Genomic DNA, 12,962 nt, shown 5'->3' on the forward strand with positions numbered 1-12,962 from the left:
GACTTCCATTTACATCCACCCAGAGAAATGGATGCAAATGTGACGAATTTTCAGATCATTAGTGAACATGACTATTTGTAAAAACACCTTTGTCTTATTTGAGCGGTTCAAAAAAAAAATATTCCTACTCTGCAAAGATGGATATGGATCCAACAGCTTTTAAGAATTAATTAAAATATAATTTTTAAAGGTAAAGGTTATAAAATACTTTAATTGTGTCTGATCCAGCATTCACTCTACGAGATATTCAGAAATGTGAACACATTGAATGTTTTGGTGTCATTCAATGTGGCAGTGGTCTTTGAATGATGTTTTGAAGGTTTTTTGCTGTTAATGATGTGTTCAAAGAGCGAGTATGATTTACGTAATGATTTTTCAATAGAACGTATGAAGCAGCTTTTACCTACAAATACAACTTACAAATGTAACTCTCAAAGATATAGAATCATCATTTTGTATTTTCACTGGATTACTGAACATCTCTAAGTTGCACAGACTATTAGTAAATTGCAAATTTCCTAGTGAAAGTAATGGAATATTTTATAACAAATCAGATTACTTTATGAGGCCTCCTAGTAAAAAAAAACCCCACACAAAAACAAAAATTAATTTGCAGTTTTCTTGATGTAGGAAACATGCCTTAGGAATTAGCTAGCTTTAATACTATAAAATAGAAACTTGTTAGAGGTAGAGTGATAGATGATTACTCATCTGCATGCAACAGAAGTCATCCTAAAGATTAGAAAATTTCTATATATTTGTTTTAGGATGAATGAGGTAGAAAAAGAAATTGCTACCCTAAACAATATTCAGTCTGAGAAATCAAAGTTATCATTTCGTTATAAATTCATTTCCATTCAGTAGTTCAGTATGCCCAAAATCCATTAAATAATATTGTTAAAAAAGGGTGAGTTTCCAGTGCCTTAAAACTGCAACCTCTAGGCTAAGGAAAGGAAATCCCTGATAGAAAAACCCTGGCTCTCCAGATTGAGGGTTGGAATAATGTTAACAACCTGATCCTGTAAAAAATCACTTTTGCGAAACCAAAAGGTGCCACAGAATCGGATAGGAACTCTCAAAAGAATAAACTGGATATAAATAATAAAGGAATTTATGGTTGGATATGTAGAACGTGACTTGTATGAACAGGCCTGGCGCCAATACTGATCTGATAAGGGAGCTGGAGAAGTATGGAATAGGGATAGCACTACAGGAGATCAAATGAAGAGGAAATAGTTATGGATCTGACAAATTACACTTTTGAAATTGGTTTTGTGGTTGGAAATGCACATAAAGTTCAGGTGTTAGGATTCAGGTCATTGAATGAAAGATTGTGGGTGTTGAGATTTAAGGAGAGATTCTTTAACAAAAATATGATTGTGTTCACACCCCTATAAATGATACTGATGGCTCTAACAAGGACAACTTTTATGAGAAGTTGGAAGATGTTTACAACAAGGCTCCTAAGCATCATGTGAAAAATCATCCTGGGAGACTTTAATGCTAGGTTGGGAAGTGAGCAGTCTTATAGACCAGTTACTGGATCTCAAAATTTACATGAAAAGTGTAATGAAAATGGTTGGAGATTAGTTGATTTTGCTGGTGGGAAAGACATGATTTTCAGTAGCACCTATTTTCATCATAAGAGAATTCATAGAATGACTTGGGTTGCACCAGACAAGCTGACATGGAATCACATTGATCATGTTGTAATTGATAAATGTCACCAATCAGATGTAATGGATGTTCACAGTTGCTGAGGTGCAGATTTTGATAGTGACCATTACTTGGTTAGTAATGGAGTAAGATGCATACTGAGAATGAGTAATGTGGGGAAATTTACGGGATTGAAGCAAAAAAATTTGATAATGAAAAGCTAATTACGGAGATGTGGTGTTGGTTGAGGGTGGAAGAAGGACTGAAAAGAGGTAGGAGCAGTATAGAGAGGACAACAGGAGAGGAGAAACAGAATAAACAGGGGGATTGTTGTGTCAAGGTGGCAGAATAAACTGTTGGATATAAGAGGATAGATGTGGGAAGTGGTTGAACAGATGAGGAGAGTTTAATGGCACTGGAGGAAAGAAATCTAGTCGGGTCAGGATGTTGAGCTGTAAAACAAGAGTGAGTGTTGGTGTCTACAGGAAAAGATCATATACTAGTAAACTGTGTCTCAGAAAGAAAAGAGCATTTCAAAAATGGCGAGTAGAAGAGAGTATGGTATTTGCTGGAACAAGAAATGCACAGAGATTGTTTTTGAGTGTATGGGAAGGGAAAGCTGGATTTCAGCCTCTACAACCTTTTGTTCGGATAAAAAAGGGAATTTGATAGGAGGGATGGAGCAGATTGTCAGAAGATGGAGAGAGTATTTTTATGAGCTGCTGAATAGTGATGGAGAGGGGGTTAAAGAAGAGGAGGAAATAAATTTTATTGGCCTAGAACCCTTTCAGTAAGACCCTAAGCTGGTTGAAGTGGAAGCAGCTATTATTATACATTTAAAGAACTATAAAGCTCCTGGGAAGGATAAAATTTCTGCTGAACTGATTAAAGCTGGTGGCTCCTAAGTTTTAATCTTACCTGATTAAAGCTAAGTCTAAAACTAGCTAAATTTTTGCATCAGTTGATAGTGCAAGTATGGAAGAAAGAAAAAATGCCGGCTGATTGGAGTTCCAATGTAGAAGAAAGGAGAGAAAACAAACTGCTCAAATTATAGCAGGATACTTTGCTGAATGTAGTGAATAAAGTGTTTACTAAGATTATTGCTTGTAGAATAGTACCCTTGTGGAGGAAATGTTTGGGGAATACCAGTGAGGATTTAGATAGAATAGATCATGTACAGACTAGATAACTGCAATCCATGTGATGCTGGAAAAGAATTATGATTTTAATGTAAACCTTGCACCATCTATATGTTGATTATAAGCAGGCTTTTTATAGTATTAAAAGGAAGAGTTTGTTAAATATAATAATTGAATTTGGAATACCATGCAAGCTTGTATGAGATTGGTTAGGATGATGCTACAAACTACTGATTACAAGGAATGCTGTCCCACAGTTTTCAAGCTAAGGCAGGGGGGGGGGGTAAAGGCTGGGTAATGTGTTATCAAATATGCTTTAATATTGCCCTGAAGAGGGTGGTAAGAAATGTAGTAATTAATCAAGGTGGTAACATCATGAGTAGGAGGCTGCAGATATTGCCAGAAGTAAGAGAGTTTAGCAGGAAGGTTTTCAGCTCAGAAGGGATCGAGAAATTATGAATGTTAACAAAACTAAATACATGCGCTGCAGCAGGAGAGAACATCAAGGAAATCAGTATTTTGTAGAACTGGGAAATGATAAGTTTGAAATGGCACATGAATTTAAGTACCTGGGTGTTCTTTTGACTGAGAAAAATGATACATACATTAATATAAAGGCAAAGATAAGAACTGGAAATCACTGTTATGGATTGAGAAAATTTCTATCATCAAGGGTGATACACTGCATACGTGGGAGAAAAAAGTCTTACAGAGAATATATGTAAAAATGGGAAGTGGAGAATTGTACCAACAGGAATTGCAGGAAATTTTTAATAAGCAGGATATTGTTGGTGAGATTAAGGTGAGAAGGTTGAGTTGGCTGGGACATGTGGAGCGGATGAGTGATGGCACAGATGTGATAGGAGTTTATAAAGGAAACCTTGGGGAGCACAGATCGAGGTAGAGATCAAGGAGGCAATGGATAGAGCCGTGAAGAATGGTTTGGCAAGGATGAACGCTAGAGAATAGAGATGAAAACCAGTGGAGAGGGTGGAGAGGAATGGCACCTTGGTGGAGGCAAAGGCTCTACACAGACTGTAGTGCTAAGTAGTAAATAAGAAAGTAATGTTACATTTTGCTAGTAGTTTGTTATTATTTAAAAATAAATGCCTGAAGGCAGTAAAATCCTAGGGCAATTTAATTTTATTCAGGTACTATATATGGTAAGATGTCAAACTTGTGATGTGAACATCTGTGTGTGGTGCACAAATAAGTAACATTAATTTCAGTTAATTCATTTACCAATATTTACAAACTAACTGAATTGTTATAAAATAGTAAAAACCATAACTCACTTTCTTATTATTCTATGAAATTATAATAATTTTTATTACAGTGATCAGGTAATTTAATCGAATGAAGTTTTATAAAGAGGTTTTGGTTAAAATTGCAACAAAAAAAAACAGGTAAAATTTCCACGATACAGGTATACAGTAATAATTTTCCTTTGTTCATTTTTTGTTGTTTCAAGTATAATTTGGAACCATAGAGGTTCAACTAGGAAGTATGAAAGGTTCTGTATAAATAATCTGAACCTCTTTTTATTATTTAATTATTGCACCTCAAACTCAGTATATTCATGCAGGTCAAAAACTTTTGCCGCACAAATTTGATCATCTAATTTTGCTATGCTGCCGAAATTTGCAGTAGTACAAATAATCATCTGACAGTGATTTAATATTAAGGTGCTTATAAAAATGTTAATTAGTTTAATTAAATAAAACTCATTAATTCACGTTATAACAAAGTTAATTTGACTTCATGGACGTAAGTGTATTTATTATGAGTTAACTTCATTCATTTTTTCAAGCATACGTTTGTTAGGGCATGGACGTCCGCAATTCTACACCGATTGTCTGGTGCAGTGTGCTAAGTAAAACCCATTCGCATTCACTTTACAGTGTCCGTTAGACTTCAGCTTTGTTAATCTTCAGATTTAAATGTATAAAATAATTTCATCCATATTAGTTACATTACTATGCTGGTAACTAAGGAATAACTTTTTGTAATAAATTTTTACGAGCTACGTAACATCTGGGAGGATCTTGTGGTTTTTTTTTTACTGCAGATAGAATGATATTTATGATTTGATAAAAGAAAAAAACAAACAATTTTAGATTAGGAGAGCGGTTAGATTTTATACAATACGAAATTTGTTGTGGGTGTGTCCGTCTGTAAGGCGTTACCCATGAATGAGCTGGCGGCGGGCATTTTGGGCGGCTAGTAATCGATCCAGTCGTATGTTGTTTACTGCGACGTAGTACGGTATTGTGAACTGAGGCCACGCTTGTGCTCCTTCGCATCGGAAGTTAAAGTTTGGCGGTGTTGTCTGATATGATTCGTCATATGATACAGTGGCTTTTATTTAGGTGTTACTTAATTAAATATTTTTTTGTGGTGTAATTTGTTTCCCCCCACTGATTTGATGTAACGGTTGATTTTCTTTCAACGTAGACAGTATAGAATGTCAAGGACTTCTTACTACTGTATAACGAGCTGTTCTTGAATTTTATTTGTGTGGGTTATAAGGTATAAACGGTCATGTTCTGAAGAAACAGATATGAAATATTTATTAACAATTATTAAATAAAGTTCAATGTTCAACGTGATTCATGCATGACGTGAACTCAATTTCGTCGTAATGATATCGAGTTGTGAGCCTTTAGCGCATGCGTACAACTTGTTTACAACAACCTAGAGACTCGACATGTATACACTCACACATGACCTTTTCCAAGATGTGTGCTGATACGTATTGCGTCGCCTCAAAATGTGAATTTTTTTCAAAGGGTTCGTGTTTTGTTGTAGTACGGTTTAATAAGTCGCAAAACAGATTGTGTGGAATGTTTTGATGTTTGTATTTATTGTAGGAAATGTTTTAATTGCGCATTATTTTAAGGTTCTTCGTATCATATTTTTTTTTATGTCTGGATAGAAGTTTATATTTGCGTAGTGTTTGTTTTCCTAGTTAATAATTTCTGTTGTAGAGTTCGAGAGTTATGAATGAAACGATGACCGTGCTTCGTTTGTGCAGGTTTTTAGGGATAAACATTTGCAGGAAATGCCATTCATTGACCTGTAATATTTACGTGTGTAGGTATTGCGCATAAAAAATAATTTGCCCTTGGCGTTTTGTCAACATCGTAACCGAGGACCAATTATTATGTTGAAAAAAGGTTAATATATTATAAATTGTATTGAAGATTTATTATTTTGTGATCGGAATGTGACTAAAATAATAACAGTGTTTCTAATTGAATCGTATGAAGAAGGAGCTGTTGTAGTGTATTGGTATTTCGAGCAGGCAAAGCCTAGTCTCCTGGCCCTGGCATGGAAAATATTTTTGTCTTTGTACAGTGTGATTCAAACTATAATGTCTCATCACATTTGAAAGTTAATGTGTTCAATGTAAGTATTACAGTGTGATTATTTTGTAGTAACCTACATGTTTCTTGTATGTTGTGTTGTTTCTTAATAAGGCGAAGAAAAAATAACCTCGAACATTCTTTCGCATGTATTTATGTTGTGTTTAACACTATGTTAATGATATCTGATTTTTTGTTTTTAACTTGATTGCCATTTATTTTATGTATGTATAAGTGTATGCACGAGCGTACGCGTTTTTGCAAGTTGTGTTTGCTTTCAATTAGATTTAAATAAACATTTAACGTACTTCATTTTTTTAATGAAGTACGTTAACACTCATGATCATTTAAAGAACAGTTAATCAGGTGTTAGGTAACCAACAGCTTGTCATTTAATGAGTTAACATTTCGACTGAATGTTTGTTGCCTGTATTCTTGATTTAATTACTTACCCTGATGCATTCATTTTATTAGTTTTAGATTTTGTACTTTACAGAATTGTTTGTTCTTTCCATACTGAAGTAGCATGCCTTAACATCTTGTTGCTGATTTTATTTGTACATTTTTCTTAAAGAGGTAGTATTCTTAGTTGTATTTTGTTGGAAATGAAAACACTTGTATTACCTTAGAGACTTGATGGCTGATTTATGGCCTGTAGTAGGTGATTATAGTGGGTGATTTTTCATTAAAACATTAAATGCATTTTAACAGTATGTTTTCAGCAAATAAGAAGTATTTTTCATCCACGTAAACTAGTGGTTACTATATGTATGATGTATTTAATGAATGTATGTTACTTATTGCTTAAAATTTTGTTAGCTTGTTCAGAATGTGCTATATGATTAGTTGATTTTGTTTTAGTTATTCAATTAGTAATGAATTTTAAAGATGATTGTGTTGTATGACATATTAACTTGTTTATATTTTATGTCTAGTGTGGTCTGCATATGAAACTGCATTTTTTATTTTGTTTTTAGCAGTAATTCTTATTTCATCAGATTTATTTAGTTAAAAGTTATTACACTTATTTGAAAGTATTTTTATTAAATCATGACATGTTTATAGCAGAATTATATTATTAATTATAATATTTTACTTAAAAACACTCTACAAATAGGTTGGTTACCTTAAAAAACAGAATTTTCAGTGAGGTAAGAACTAATCAGGCTTAGGTTCAAACACAATGAGATAGCTTTATGGAAAAAAAGTTGTGAATTTCAAAAAATAATTTAATACTTTTATTAAGTCCAATGCACATTATATGAGCCATCAAAAATTCTTTGATATCAGTGTGTACTTTAGTGCAATAGTTCTGAATTGGTTCTTTATTATTGTATCTTCTTTTGAGACACCGTACACTTACCAGGATGTATACTTATAAATAATTTTTTTCTCTTATGTTTAACATTCTGATGTTCAAAGGATTATTTTGTTATGTGTGATTAAAAAGTAGGTAAACATTGATTATTAATTCTTTGAGAATGAAACCTCTCCAAGGTCCTTTTTTTAAGTAGCATAGATAATAATCTTGAAAATACTTAGCTCATACGTGAAATATTAGTTTAAAATTATTAGGAAACTGTTATATTGAAAAAGATATGTTATATTGAAAAAAGGCAGATTTCTTGAAAAGGATTATTTAAAAAAAAATTTGTAGTTACACTTAATTCTCCATTTACGTTGATTGTCTGTTTTAGAATATTGCACATAAAATTAAACTGATTTAAATAAAATTTATCAAAGGAGTTTGTAACAAAATTTGAACAATTTTAAATGACTTTCAAAATAGTGGAATTGAACGTTTGGAAGATTCTTTGTGGTTAATTGTTGCTCCTTCATTAATGGAGTAGCCTGTAATACATATTTTAAAAGTGATTTTTTCAAGATAATAAAATATTTTTAAAAAATGGGTTATTGTGGACTCTTAACCAATACTTTTCATGTTAAGAGATAGAAATTGATATTAAAGGCTGGAAATTTAAACAATGGCTTTAACAGTTTGCCAATTTAATAGTTAAGATAACAAATGAAGTGAGCATTAGATTATGTATGCTGATATGCAAGGTTCAGTGCACATAATCGTTAGTTACAGCTTGTAAATGGCGTCATGTAATATGTTTTTGTGTGTGATAAACAAATGTGAAGCAGAAAGTTGTTCTTTTGTTCCAGCCTGCTCAAGGTAGTGAAACATTACTGACCGTTATTAAGAAGTACATTTTGCATGACACAAAAATAGTTATTGACTGTTGGAAATCCTACAATTGTGTATGGCACGAATATATTTATATAATGATCAACTATTTTGTGAGCTTTGTTGACTTTGATGCAGGGGCACATAACAAACTATTGTAAAGACATGGCAAGAGATTTGCAGAATCGTGCCCTGGTATGGCAACAGAAAACATCATTTATGTGGTCATATTGCTGAATTCATTTTTCACAGGTTGCATCCTGAATTTAAGTCATTTGTTCTTACTTTATTTAAAAGCATGCTTTTAAAGCTGTTAACCAGCTATACAATAGAATAATGACACCTCTTGACACTGACTCTCAACTCTGATTAATGACATTTCTGAAGATGACTTTGAAGAAAAATCGATGTTTTTTCTTCATACTTTTGATTTAACTAGTTATTTAAAATATAAACACTATCTTTAGTAACATATCTTAATATGAAAAACATTAGAACTGCGTCCATAATTATATATAATTAATTTAAAAGAAGTGTTAACATAATTTGTTGTACTGATAGTAATTAAATGAGTATAATGTTGCTGCTTTTCAAAAATCTGCCTCTAAATATTGTAAGCAAGTAATATTAGATCTGGATAGATGTAATTTCCTGGGAAGACTCAAGATTAAAAATATTTACCTGAAGATTGTCAAATCAGGGTTCTTAAGAAAGTTAAGTAATGAATACATTCACTTATATTACACTACTGTTTTTTTTTGTTTTTGAATGAATGCTTAAAAAATTGTAAATAATATTAAACAGCTAATAATGACCTAATATCTCTTATTTTGTTTGATTAATAAGAAAGCTGATGCTGCGTTTTATTTAAAAGTGAATGAATAATTCTCAGGTAGAGTTTACTAACAAAAATATGTGATAAATATAATTTGTAGCAAAATATCATGTTGAGTTATGTAAACATATGTAATATCTAAATAAGTTGTAGATAAATATGTGATAATTGATTATGAAGATTGTTTTTTTTTACAAAACTATTTGCTGAAAATCATAAGATTTGGTTGACCTTTAACTTTATTCAGGTCCCCATTCTCCTCTAGAGATGATATGACAATTTCCCTTTAGTCTTCACAAATGGTCTATTGTGTTTACAGCTTATTTTTGTAAAATAACAGTCCATTTAGATAAGTACAGGTTTTTGAGTATATTGGAGAAATGTTCAGGCAGTGTTATTTTATTTAGGTGTGTAGTACGTTATTGAATGTGAAGGTCTCTTACATTTGAAGAATATTCTTTTTTATTCATGTATAACTAAAAAAATATTTGTCATTAACATTTCATTTTCAATGTTTCTTTTCCCATTATGATACAACTTCTAAATACCAACAGTGTTGTTTAACAACAAGGAAATGACATGCAGGGCTTTACAATTTAAAAGATAATTACCAGTGTTGGATGTTAGCCATTGTTATTGTTAACAAACAATATTTATCGTTTAAGTCAATCTTATGAATACCAGATATGGACCACATATTTTTCTGTTCCAAGTGAAAAGACTCATCAGTCATCTCACTGATTTTGCATCTATTTTTTAAGTTGCTTGGTGACACTTCAGTAACCAACAGAAATATTTATGTATAAAGAGCTCATTTGCGCATTTGTTAAGTTACTTAGCCTTGTACTGTATATAAAGAAAGAAATTATATTTTGATTAAATTATAAGAAATTCTATATATATATATATACACATATATTAGTACATCAGAAGTACACAACACTCAACATTTTTACTTTTTTACAGTACAGAGCATTAAAGATAATTTTGTATGTTTTTTGAAATTCTGAGTATTGGAAAATCATTTCACTTACATTTGTCATGTGAATTATGTTACTTAGACAGATTTAAAAGCTACCTACATATGAAAAACTAAAATTTGTTTTAATCAAAAGTAAATGCACTTAGGGTTTTGTACCTGTACGATATGGCATAAAACATCAACTTCATTATGACACCAAGTCCAAGAAAATTTGGATAATTTTATAATAGGTCAACATTTTATTACAAATTGTGTCATTGTATTGATATAAAAGTTTCGTAAGAATATAAAATACAAATGGGATATTTTTCTTTTTAATTCAATAAAAAATTTAAATATATTTCCTTTAATATATATATATTTATGTTTAATATATTTCCTTTTGGTTTTTTTTTTATGAATAGCAGCTGTTATAGGTAGGAAAAGATGCAATATGTTCCATAACCTTTCCAGTTACATCATTTGGTGTTTTGGTGATTAAGAATATGCCTTCCCCTCTGATCAATTTTCATTAATCCTGTTTCTTCATTTTTTTTAATTTACGATGACAGTATTTGAAATGGACAGTGTATTTAGAAATGTGGCTTTACATATTCTTAACAGAATTATCATTTATATGAAAACCATAAATTAAAGATTTCTCTCTTTCCTTATTGCCAGCTTACTTCTGCTTCATTCTTTAGGTTTCACTTGTAAGCAAGATCATATGTATCCCAAGACTTTTGCTAGCAAGACCTTTGCTAGAATCCCAAAATATTTTTAAAATGGTCATTCTGATATCATCAGAGATTTTTTCATTACATTTCATACTGCAACAACAGGATGGTTTAACAGTTCTTGCTGCTACATTCTTTCTTCTTTGACTCATATTCTTCTACTGTCAAATGTTTCAAGTGATGTTCATTACTTTTCCATTTATCAGGGTGTCTTACTCGTTTCCTATCTGTGTAATCTCGGTTTTATTCACAACCTTCCTTTTTCTTTTCTTTTGGGAATTTCCTTCATCATCAGTACCTGTGGAAGAAATTGAATCTGTCATTGGTACATAATCATCTTCTGTAGTGTCATCTACTTAAGTAGATGTTAACTGTAAGTCTTTTTCCAACGCTTTAAAACTTGAAGAAGTTTCATTTCTAGTGTTCGTTGAATCTTCAATTTGGAACACGTCGGTTCTTCAGTTGTGATGTTGTCAGTTGTTGATATATTATCAATTTCATTTTCACTCTGCTGCTTATGAACTGCCAAATTTTCTGTAAATAATAACCATATCTTGATAGAGGTTTAACTTATTAATTACTGAATAATAGAAAAATAAGAAACATCTTGGAACTAAGAATAACCCTCAATATTCTTAATAATAAATGTCCAATATTGATACTACATCATGTTATAGTATTACAATGTTGGTGAATACTTATAAGTGGCATCCCATATAATCTTAAAAAAAGTGTTATTGAAATGCCAAACAATGACAAGAACTTATAACTAAAAATAAAATCTTGACGACATTGCACATACCAGATGGGAAGGCCCACAACTCTTTAATTGTCAAAGCAAGAGCGATCAGCAATAAAGCCAAAAGGGTTAGTCCATTTGAAGTGATCCAAGGGTGGTTGCTTGACCAGTTTAAAAAAAATTGAAACTTACTGTTACCTACATGTCTCAGGACCTTAAAGATATATATATATATTTTTTAAAATTTTTTATTTAAGCAGTTTACCTTAGTGACTGTTTTTATTATGGTGTGCATACCTATTTTTGTGATTGTAAGGGTTTACGGAAAAAATCATTACTAAAAAACTGTTGATCCTGGAATGATGAAACAAAAAGCAATTTTTGCATATTTTCTCAAGGTAAAAAATTGGTCCAGTGGTTTGTTTACCTATCTCTTTTCTTTCTATGAGAAAATTACCAATATAGTTGAACATTAAGAGCAGTGAAATTTTACTTTTGGCAATTTTTTTCAAGAGGCAGGTAGTTTGAATTATTTTTTTTTGTATGTAGGTATATGTTAGTAGTTTTACCATAAATAGTATTAATGGTGATATACTTGCCCCTAATTTATAAAATTTTGAAAACTAATTTTTTTTTTAAATTTAAAAAATTTTGGCTTCAAAAAAAAAAATATTGAAAACATAAACTTCAACAACGTAGGGGCTAAATATAAAAAATGTAAAGTGCAAAGAAGACAAGAAAACCCCCCTTGGAGCACTTATTTAGTGAATCAAAGTGGTATCGATTTTAACAGGTTTTTCATAGTTTTTGAGAGGTTATAACTTTTTTTATTATTACAGTGCACAAGAAACTTTTTTATTTGCCGTAAACATCTACAAAAAAACTACAAGTTGTGTAAATTTTAGATTTTTATCACCAGTCTCATCTGTAAGCCACCATTTTTTGAATTTTGTAAAAAAAATTAGTTTACCCCGAAATGGTTGTGACTCGTTGTCGATTTAATAGCAATTGTTTTGTTTATTATTAAGAACAGGACATAGTGTTGTGTATCACTAAAAAGAATTATAAAAGAAGCATTAAAAAAAGAGTGATTTTCGATAAAATTGCTTATGTCGTGTACCTCCAATGTACTGATATATATATATATATATATATATATAAGAAGATGTTGATTTAAAATAGACATGATTAAAATCCAATATGATAGTCTTAAAATTCATGTCTAAAGAACATTTTATTTATTTTTTATCTCATGTTTATTAGTAATGAATTTTCTCTGATAAACTGTAATCTTGAAAACAAAAGTATTTAATGCTTTCTTCATCTCAGTTTTGGACCT

At 31.2% G+C, this 12,962-nt stretch overlaps 1 protein-coding gene across 1 annotated transcript in view; it reads left to right on the forward strand.

Annotated features, from left to right (window-relative positions):
- Positions 1-5,050: 5,050 nt before the first annotated feature.
- chico (insulin receptor substrate 1 chico) overlaps positions 5,051-12,962 on the forward strand; it is a 150,523-nt gene continuing 142,611 nt past the window's right edge. Inside the window, exon 1 of the mRNA XM_075382297.1 lies at positions 5,051-6,203. The gene's annotated coding sequence lies outside the window, so the exon portion shown is untranslated. The remainder of the gene's footprint in view (positions 6,204-12,962) is intronic.

Source organism: Lycorma delicatula, chromosome 1, assembly GCF_047948215.1.
Source record: "Lycorma delicatula isolate Av1 chromosome 1, ASM4794821v1, whole genome shotgun sequence".
NCBI lineage: Eukaryota > Metazoa > Arthropoda > Insecta > Hemiptera > Fulgoridae > Lycorma > Lycorma delicatula.